Source organism: Capsicum annuum, unplaced genomic scaffold, assembly GCF_002878395.1.
Source record: "Capsicum annuum cultivar UCD-10X-F1 unplaced genomic scaffold, UCD10Xv1.1 ctg74866, whole genome shotgun sequence".
In the NCBI taxonomy this organism is placed as follows: Eukaryota; Viridiplantae; Streptophyta; class Magnoliopsida; order Solanales; family Solanaceae; genus Capsicum; species Capsicum annuum.
This window is the reverse complement of record NW_025885010.1, coordinates 21,451-31,504: the sequence shown is the minus strand read 5'-3', so window position 1 is coordinate 31,504 and position 10,054 is coordinate 21,451. Positions and strand designations below refer to the sequence as shown.

Below are 10,054 nucleotides of genomic sequence, written 5' to 3'. Positions count from 1 at the left end.
ATCAATCTCCCAAAATCTGGTGACAAATGTATATATTTATAAGATCTCAAGGACAAAAAATAAATATAGCACTATCTAGAAATGAGAAAGACATGAAAAAATTATATAATTATATAAAGGAGTAAAAACTTAAACACCCACCCACCACCACCACCAAAAAAAAAAAATTAAGTAAACATTGTTGCTGGGGAAAAAATCAAAAGTATCATAGTATTTGATCAAAACATATACAGGAATCTCTTAGTCGACGATCAAGCCACCAATAAAAATGCTTAAATCAAAGAAGTTTTTCATATCCTCGAGTTCAGCTCTTGATTTTCATAATCTATGGCCTTCTAGACCCTCAAAAAAAATTATAACTAGCCATTAGATTTTCAAAATAAAAGTTGAATTTAAGGACATCAAAGACTTCTCTGATTTCAGAATTCTAATTGATGGCCTGATCATCAATTAGAGATTCCTGCATATATTTGGACCAAATACTAAGATCTTTTTTTATTTTGAATTCTTCCTACATCACTTGTTTTTAGGCCAGTAGGTTTTACCATAGCAAATATAAAGTTGGGTCTCAACACCAGAATGTATTTATAGTAATAAATTCATTATATTATTTAATAAAAATAAATTTTAGTGACCAAATAGGTAAAAAATGATTATGCAAATTCATTTTTCTAAACGATTTGAACCAACTCATAGAATTAATTAGGTTTCTTTTTTCTTCTTTAATCTTTTTCAATCCATAAATAACATAATCACACAATGCATTTTTTTTCAAATTAAATTATGTACTCATTAGATTTTTGGAAAAGTTATTTGTCGTGTTGTTTTTTTATGGAATATATTTTAGTAAGCTCGTATGTAAATTGATTCTATTTTATGAAGTAAAATACGCACACACTTCTTTTCTTTTGAATTTTTTTCCATAAGTGAAGTTTTTTGTCAGAAAAAGTCTCTATGTCTCATCTCTATGCGTAGGACTGTAGTCCTACCCCTCCATTCAAGGACGGGTTCATTTGGAAACTGAAAATGAACAATTCTTTTTCTACAATCAACTGAAGCATAACATGAATGGAACCAATTCACGTCGAGAATGACGTCGAAATCCGTCATTTCTAACACTACTAAGTTTACCGAAGTGACTTTCTGAGATATCATAACCGAACAATTCCTGTATACCCGTCGGGATATGATAGACTGACCCATTGGGGTAGACCGATAAGAGTTCTGTTAGGACTTCTGGTCCGACCTTAAAGTTGATTGTTATGTAAGGAGTTACAAAAGACAGAGAAGCTCTTGGATCTAATAAGGCATAAACATGTAAATGGAAGATTTATAACATATCAGTGACCACATCAGGAGAACTTTTCTGATCTTTTTTGGACTGAAGTGCATAATGAGTATTTGGGCATTATCCACTAGAGGCACTGGAAACGACACCTTACTGATTTGGGCGACTGAACTGAGCTGGGGGATGATTGTACTGACCCTGGGAACCCGATTGAGAAAAATCTCTGATTCTGTGGCTTGGTTTGCCACACCCGAAAAACAAACCACTACCAGCCCTACACATGCCTTGATGATTCCTACCATACTTCCCGCAGAGAGGATTAGTACGACCACTCCTTAGCCTTGACATTCTGGCCCTTTTATTCTTTCTCTTATTTTCCCTACTCTCTTCCCCCTCACTATGCAGAGCAGAGACCATAAGCCTAGATAGGACAATATCCAGCTGATTGTTCTGAGCAACTACTGAATAAGTTAAGCCAATAAAAGCATCTTTGAGTTCTGCATGGGAGACGTACTCATTCAGGGAATCTACTTGAATGGGCGGAGAGGCTGGCTGATTTTCATTCCTTCTTCCGTTAACTTTTCTGGGAGGCATGTTCTGTAGATGGAATGAATGAATGAATTAGACTGAGATTTTAACTTGATCATATGCTCACTCGCACAACATGAACACTGAAAGAAAGGAAATTTTTTTCTAAAACACCTCATATCCTCTTGTCCATAAGTGTTGCGCGCTACACACTCATGCGCAAGACTTTACTTGATGCAACTTTCAGACTCCCAAGGACTCTATTAAATCTGGATCTGATACCAAGTTTGTAATGCCCCGAGTTTGTACCTCGGACGCTACACGATGCTTACGATCCCGAAGGATCACAAGCTAACTCATGACTGGTACCTGTTATGACACTGAATAATAATACTGAAATAATGCAGAAGTTAGGCTGAAATGCCATAAGGTTTATAATCTGAATATTGATAATAATAACATCTGATAAAACATCTGAAATCTGAATACTGTCTGAACTAGTCTAGTCTGAAAAGCCTCTAACTGAACTGTCTAAATGCAGAGTTGATGGGACAAGCCCCCAACTAACTCCGACTACTGAAATACTGAAGCTACTGAAATACTAAAATAAAAGCACATCCTTGATAGATGAGGACTCATTACTGAATCTATTGCTAACTGAATCTATCTAAGTGCGGTCAGGAGCCAGAGCATCCGAACCTATGATATGAGACATCATAGCGCAAAGAGAAAGTATGCATCAGCACGTGGAATATACTGATATGCTAGATGAAGTAAGGCTGAATGCAAGGTTTTATATGCCTGAACAATAACTAACTGAATGTTATGTAAAAACTAAATAAGGGTACATGGATACCTGAAACTGCAGTAAATACTGAGTATGCAATACCGTGCATGTACATGTGTACTGTATATGAGCTTTTATTGAAGCTAAGTACTAAGTTCTGATAATTGAGTAACTAATATCTGAGATTTTTAATAACTAAGTGACTGTATCTGACAATCCTGATTCTATAGAACTGAACTGAGTTCTATACTTAGACTAAAACTAAGATTGTGGGAGGTAATCATCTAACCGACATACCCCTTTTCTGAAGAGATTGGGGGTCCAACCTGTAACCCCAGTTGGAAGGGTGTCAGACCGTGCCACGGGTAAAGACAAGCTGAAGAGTCACCCTCATCTGGAAGGTGCTCTAAACGAGAACGGTGGTACCCTCAACTGGTAGGTAGAAACACCTTATCAACCCTCAACTGGCAGGTTGATATCTTAACTCATGCTGGCTATGTAGTTCTGGAACGCAAGGAATGCTTCTAAGGACTACACCCTCTACTGACGGGTGAGTCCCCATCCTTGGGTTCGCTCAGTGCTGAATCATACTCCCAACTGAATGACACTGACTATTATATTGAACTGAACTGTACTGATATCGAGTTTCACTGAATTCTATAACTGACTGAGTACTACTGAGACTATTCTATAGCTTTAGGTAAACAGCTAAATATTCGGGTATTGAATACCTCTACGACTCGATAGCATTAAAAATAAAGCATGACATTATCTTGAAAGCATAATATTACTTGATTGTTAACAAGCATTCATTTAGACATTTTGTCAAACACTTAAGATACATGAACTTGTACATGAATGGGACCACATAATGACATGTCATGATTTCACTATTCAATTCACATAAATATTTTATCAAATACATGAGGAACATGATTATTTCACATAATAATAGTCAACACATGAGCAGAATGGATACAATAATCAATTGTAAATTCAAGGATTTAGCATGCAATTCATATAATTTTTCATAAATACTATTTTAATTTTATGAAACTTGCAATTAGTCATGGATTGAAACCCAAATATTATCATGGACATGAATACAATCAATTTTAAGTATTGAATTCATAAATATGAAAACTTGTGTTTTAAAACAGGGTTCTTGGACTCCATGGGTGAAAGAAACTCATGAATGAACACCTAACATACCTGATAATATTAATTCTTGAATATTCTTGGAAGATTTCTTGAGGATTGCTTTTGATTTCTTGAAGTTAGGGTTTTGCCCCTTTGAGAGGGAATGGTTTATTCTTGAGAGAAAGTGAGGAAATAATGACATATTAGGTTATTTAGGGCATTAATTTTGTGTGAAAAACCGATCTGAGTCATGAAAAAAGATCCAATTATCCCTGAAAAGTTTTTAATTTTCGTCACTGAAAATTCCGAAATTAGCCTTCACCGCGACGCGGTGGCATCACGGTGAGCCACTGAAAATTACCTGACACTGTTCAAAAAGGGACGAACGTGAAATTGATCCTTGGCGTGATGCGATGGTATTGCGGAGTCACACTGGAAAAGGACAATCCTGAAAAAATGGCATTGGCGCGACGCACCATTATCGCGGAGCTTCACTGTCAAATGCCAATTGGGAACTGGCATTTCTCCGCGATATCAGCTTATCGCGATGGTACACTGAAAATTGACAATTGTCATTTGGCCCGGATCCGCGATGTGTCGATTGCCAATTTGGCACACTGTTTTACGAAAATTGCTATAACTTCTCACCCGGTTATCGTATTTGGGTTAATTTTATATCGTTGGAAAGCTGATTGAATTTCCTATGAAATGGTAGGTCTTAAAATGAAAAATTCTAAGCATTATGAAAAATTTGTGTCGGGATACTCATGTACTGAGAGTTAAATTGAGCTAGGAAAATATGGGTATTACAATACTAAGATCTTTTTTTATTTTGAATTCTTCATATATCAATTCTTTTTAGGCCAATAGGTTTTACCATGGTTAAACCTAAATTTGAGAACATAAGAAAATATAAAGTTGGGTCTTAATACCAAGAATGTATTTATAGCAATAAATTTATTATATTATTTAATAGAAATAAATTTTAATAACCAAAAAGGTAAAAAAATTATTATGCAAATTCATTTTTCAAAAGGATTTGAACCAACTCATAATTCTTTCTTTTATTTCTTTTTATCTTTTTCAATCCATAAATATTTTTCAAATTAGATTTATGTACTCATTAGATTTTTGGAAAAGTTTTTGTTGTGTCGTTCTTTTATGGAATATATTTTAGTAAGTTCGTATGTAAATTGATTCTATTTTATGAAGTAAAATCTGCACACACTTCTTTTCTTTTGAATTTTTTTCTACATGTGAAGTTTTCTCTCAGAAAAAGTCTTTGTCTCACCTCTACGCACAGGTACGACGGTGTATGCTTTACCCTCTTCAGACTCCATTTTTGCGAAAAATATACTGGATATGTCTTCGTTATTATTATTGAAGTGAAGTTTTTGTTCAAAATTGAGAGGCAAGAAACTATGAGGTCATTTGCCTACACAGGATAAGGTGAAAATATTTAATTTTTGAGTAAATTTTTTTATAAGTGAAGGATTTCAAGATTAAATTTATACTTTATTTAGTTAATGAATCTTCTAATAGGAAAAATGTGTGAAAGTAAGTTCATTTTTTGATCAATTTTTACCCGCATTATGTTAAAAAAATCTAGCCTTGTTAAGTCCATTGATTCCTTTCTTCATATACCGCCCCTCCAATAGGTAGAGACAAATAGGAATAATCGAACCACATATATAAAATGTCAGTGCCATGAAACTACTTCAAACGTGATGCTCCTAGATAAAGTGATGAAGATACTAGAGAAATCATGAAAGCGAAATGCTAAGAAAAAAGTAGAATCATAAATACTATTATAATATTTCATTCCGTGACAACTTGTAAATACTAGAGCCAGTAAAACGATAGCTACTAAAGTGTAAACTGCTTGTTTTTCTTTTCCCTTAAGTATAGCATTATGAATTCAAGTTACAACGACTCCGAATGAAACGGGAATAAGGGCATTAAGAAACAAAATTTTTAGTGGATATAAAACCGCAATTCCTTTTGGGTGTGTGAAGGGGGAGAGGGGAGGGGGCAAACATACTAAACAATCAGGTGAAAACGTATGATGTTTGACTTTCATAAGGCCATTTATACTTTCAAATGTGAATATCTGAAGTTGCCAAACTTCATTTTGTTGTTGTCTGAACTTTTACATAAAGCGGGTAAACTTATATAAAAAAAGTTATGAAGCAGGCACTAATTAAATAGTAATCCAAAAAATAGTTTCTTGTTCACCTTCCCGACAATGATGATGGGTAACAGTAATTGCGGGCTTGTGATTACTAGAGGTGATGGTGGTAGTGACGGAGCCAGAATTTTCATTGAGAGGGTTCAGAAGAAAATATACGGACTAGTCGATGGGGGTTCAACATCTACTATATATACATAAAAATATTTTTGACCATGAAAAAATAGTATAATTTTCCGATGAAGAGGGTTTGGATGAACCCCCTGAATTCAATGTGGCTCCGCCACTGGATGGTGGTTGAACGCAATAATTAAAGATGATGGTTGATGATAGTAATTGGTGGTATAATTTATTGTCGGCGACGATAATAGCTAATGATGATGGTGATTAACTGATAATGATAAAATTGATTATATACGTATGATAATTATGAGTACTGAATGATGGGTGATAGTGACAATTATAGACGAGATTAGTGATAGCGACGACTGCATGTAGAAATTATAGAGATAAATAATGAATTGTGGCGAGATATTTTTATTTTACAAAAATCATTAAATGGGTAGGTTTAATTTATTATATTTACTTAGACTCATTAAATTATTATTAAAAAATAACAATACATGCACTTAATAATTACGATCTAAATGATTATTTAAATTCATGTTGAGATTTAAAGTTTGTTATTCCCTTCCCATCTTTCTAACGCCCTAACCCTCACCCTTTCATCGTCCCGCCCCCGAACTCCCACTCTCCATTCCATTTCACCCTTATAATAATTTGCTAGATTATATAAATAATATTTTTAAAATAATATAGCACTTTCTTCATTTTATTTTATGTACCATATTTTAATCATAAACAGAATCTAAGAAATATGTCAAGGCAACGAAATTCCATCTTTAAAATTAGACGAGATCAAGAATGGTAAAGAAAAAATATGCCTCTAAAGTTTAAATAGTTATGGGTCATTTAGTATAAGGGATAAAGAATAACTAATCTCGTGATTAACTTTAGGATGAACTTATCCCATGTTTGGATGGATATAATACATGGGATAACTCATTTCGAGATTAATTATCCTGGAATTATGACGTTATTCTTATCCCTTCTTGAGGGAGGGATGAGTAATCCTGGGATAACTTGTTTCAAATCAAACTGTTCTTGGTCATATGACATAACTTATCCCATCGTTATAATATCAACAAGTGCAGGGGCAGATCTACGGTAGCGGGTGCGGGTTTCCGGGAACCCACAACTGCTACCATAAGACATATAATTTAATGAGAAATATTATCAAAAGATATAAATATTTAAAGATTGGAACCCAAGACTAAACAGATGGTTAGCTTAGGGGCAAAAGGGAACCCATATGTAGTTTTGGTACTCGAATGTGGATTCAAATTCTCTTAGACGCGTTTTCTTTTTTTAGGCTTTTCAGCCTATGCTTTTTAATTGAAATGTGGCCGTCCATTACTGGACCTCTTATTCCACATTAATAAAGGCAAAAAAACAAATTAGTGCATTGTTGGACCAGTGGATCCATTTTTGTCTTTGGAGAAAATGAAAAGATTACAAAATTAGCAAAAAATGTAAATCCATCTTTCTCCAGCTTTTGGTGGTCAATGTTGTAGGGAATGGAACAATTGTTCTGTCCAACAGCTCACAAAGGTAATTCAACTCCCTCATGCTTGTTTTGCTTCTTTCCTTTCTATTTCTCCAAATTCAACGCCCTTTGATTGTCAAATACTCTTGTACTAGCCTAGCTGTGGTGTCCCGATATAAATTTTATTCCTGTTTATGCTGACTAAAGCTTATTTTCCTCGTTTTAATCCTCAATGATGCAATCTATGCCTTGTCCATTGTTCAAAATCTGTCCCAATAAGCTTATTTTTGCATATTAATTTATTTTATTGGGAACCCACAATTATAAAATCCTGGATCCGCCTTTGAACAATTGATTAGGCCAAAAGAAACTGACTCTAATCAACATAAGATATGAAATAAATCATTCTAACCCTTAAAAAGCATAATATCATGTTCTAAAAATAGAAGATATTAATAACACATCTTAACCCTACCAAAAAAGAAAAAAAGCCAACCCTTTTTAACCAACTATTAAGTTAATAGTAAACATAGAATTTAATTCGAAATGAATTAAGTCTAAAATGAATTCGATTGTAAAATAAATTTGAAAATGCAAAAAAACTATATCAATCTCTCTCAAAATCTGGTGACAAATGTATATATTTATAAGATCTCAAGGACATAATATAAATATAGCACTATCTAGAAATGAGAAAGACATGAAAATATTATAGAATTATATAAAGGAGTAAAAACTTAATACCCCCCCCCCCCCCCCAAAAAAAAGAGTAAACATTGTTGCTGGGACAAAAATCAAAAGTATCATAAGTATTTGATCAAAATATATACAGGAATCTCTTAGTCGATGATCAAGCCACCAATAAAAATGCTTAAATCAGAATAGTCTTTCATATACTTGAGTTCAGTTCTTAATTTTCATAATCTATGGCATTCTAGAACCTCAAAAAAAATATAACTAGCCATTAGATTTTCAAAAATAAAAGTTGAATTCAAGGACATCAAAGACTTCTCTGATTTAAAAATTCTGGTTGATGGCCTGATCATCAATTAGAGATTCCTGCATACGTTTGGACCAAATATTGAGATCTTTTTTGATTTTGGATTCTTCGTATATCAATTTTATTTAGCCCAGTAGGTTTAACCATGTATTTATAGCGATAAATCCATTATATTATTGAATAGAAATAAATTTTAATGACCAAAAAGGTAAAAAAATGATTATGCAAATTCATTTTTCTAAAGGATTTGAACCAACTCATAAAATTAATTAGGTTTCTTTTTTTATTATTTTTTATCCTTTTCAATCCATAAATAACATGATGCCTTGTATAATATTTATTTTGAGACTATTGAATTTGAAATCCCAAATCCGATTCAATCAAATTATTCCGACGTCTTTTTCGCCGATTTCCGGCGATGCTCCGACTGATTCTCCGGCGAACTCACAGATGATAAATTAATTTACGCCGGCGACAGGTAAGTACGTTGCTCCATCTCTCTCCCTTGGTCTCTCCCTTCCCCTGCGTTCTCTTTGACGTGACTGGTCAGTCTCTGTGAAGTAGACGCCGGCGGCAAAACAACACCGGCAACAGGTAGGCACACTTCTCTCTCCCTCTCTTTCTTGGTCTCCCTCTCTTTTCCCCTCTCTCCCTTTCCCCCTCCCTCCCTCTCTCCCCTCTCCACTGTCAGCAGATTTGCGAAGGCAGCAACTTGCTGGTTACTGGTCTGCGATCGGATTCGGCGAACTGGTTCGACGGTTCGACTGGTTCGACGGACGTCGGTGGTGAAGGCGGCGGAGCCAAAAACTTCAGGTGGGGGTCGCTACCGGATATTGCAACTACTGTCCAGATTTGAGCCGACGACTTTCCGGTGAAGTGATTCCGGCGACCCAATTTGCCGGGTTCCAGCACAACAAACAAGAGCAGATTACATGATATACGTATTTCGGTGACTTTTAACCCTTGAACTTTATTTTATCGCATAATTTTTCTATATTTTCGTTGCCTTTAATTTGCGTGGGATTTCCTATCTGTGATTTGGATTTCTAGTAGTTCTTAAAATTTGGATATAGTGTGTACTTTGAGGGTGTTTTTATTGTCTTACTGTTTTTGAACCTCTTATGTTGCTTTATATTGTTTATCGTACTATCTCCTGTATCTTGACTTGCGTGTCTGCTGTAGTATATTCGTGACTTGCACCGCTTCTTATTATTTGTTTGGTTGTCCTTGGTGCCAGGCCATTACTGTGCTCTATTTTTCTTACTGTTAGTTTTGTCCTTACCTTGGTTTTGTTTGTTCTCCCTATTTGAGTTTAGTTTTGTTTCTTGATTATTTCTTCTAATTTGTGTGAGCCTTGTTGTTACTACCATTGTTTATATTTTCTTATATTTTCTTATAATAGTGGTTGTGGGCGTTGATGGTTGGATAGGGTCATGTCCGAGGGGGTTGGAACGGGGGGCTGTTGTGGGGGCGGGGGAAGAGAAAAGGGCGGGGGTGGGAGGGAGGCCAAGGTTTGG

The 10,054-nt window shown here is 34.9% G+C and overlaps 1 long non-coding RNA gene across 1 annotated transcript; it reads left to right on the top strand.

The window, feature by feature from the left end:
• Window positions 1–7,466: 7,466 nt before the first annotated feature.
• On the top strand, window positions 7,467–9,602 carry LOC124894532. Its single transcript, XR_007051226.1, has 2 exons — window positions 7,467–7,602; window positions 9,016–9,602. It is a non-coding gene; the product is annotated as an uncharacterized LOC124894532 (long non-coding RNA).
• The last annotated feature ends 452 nt before the right edge of the window (window positions 9,603–10,054 follow it).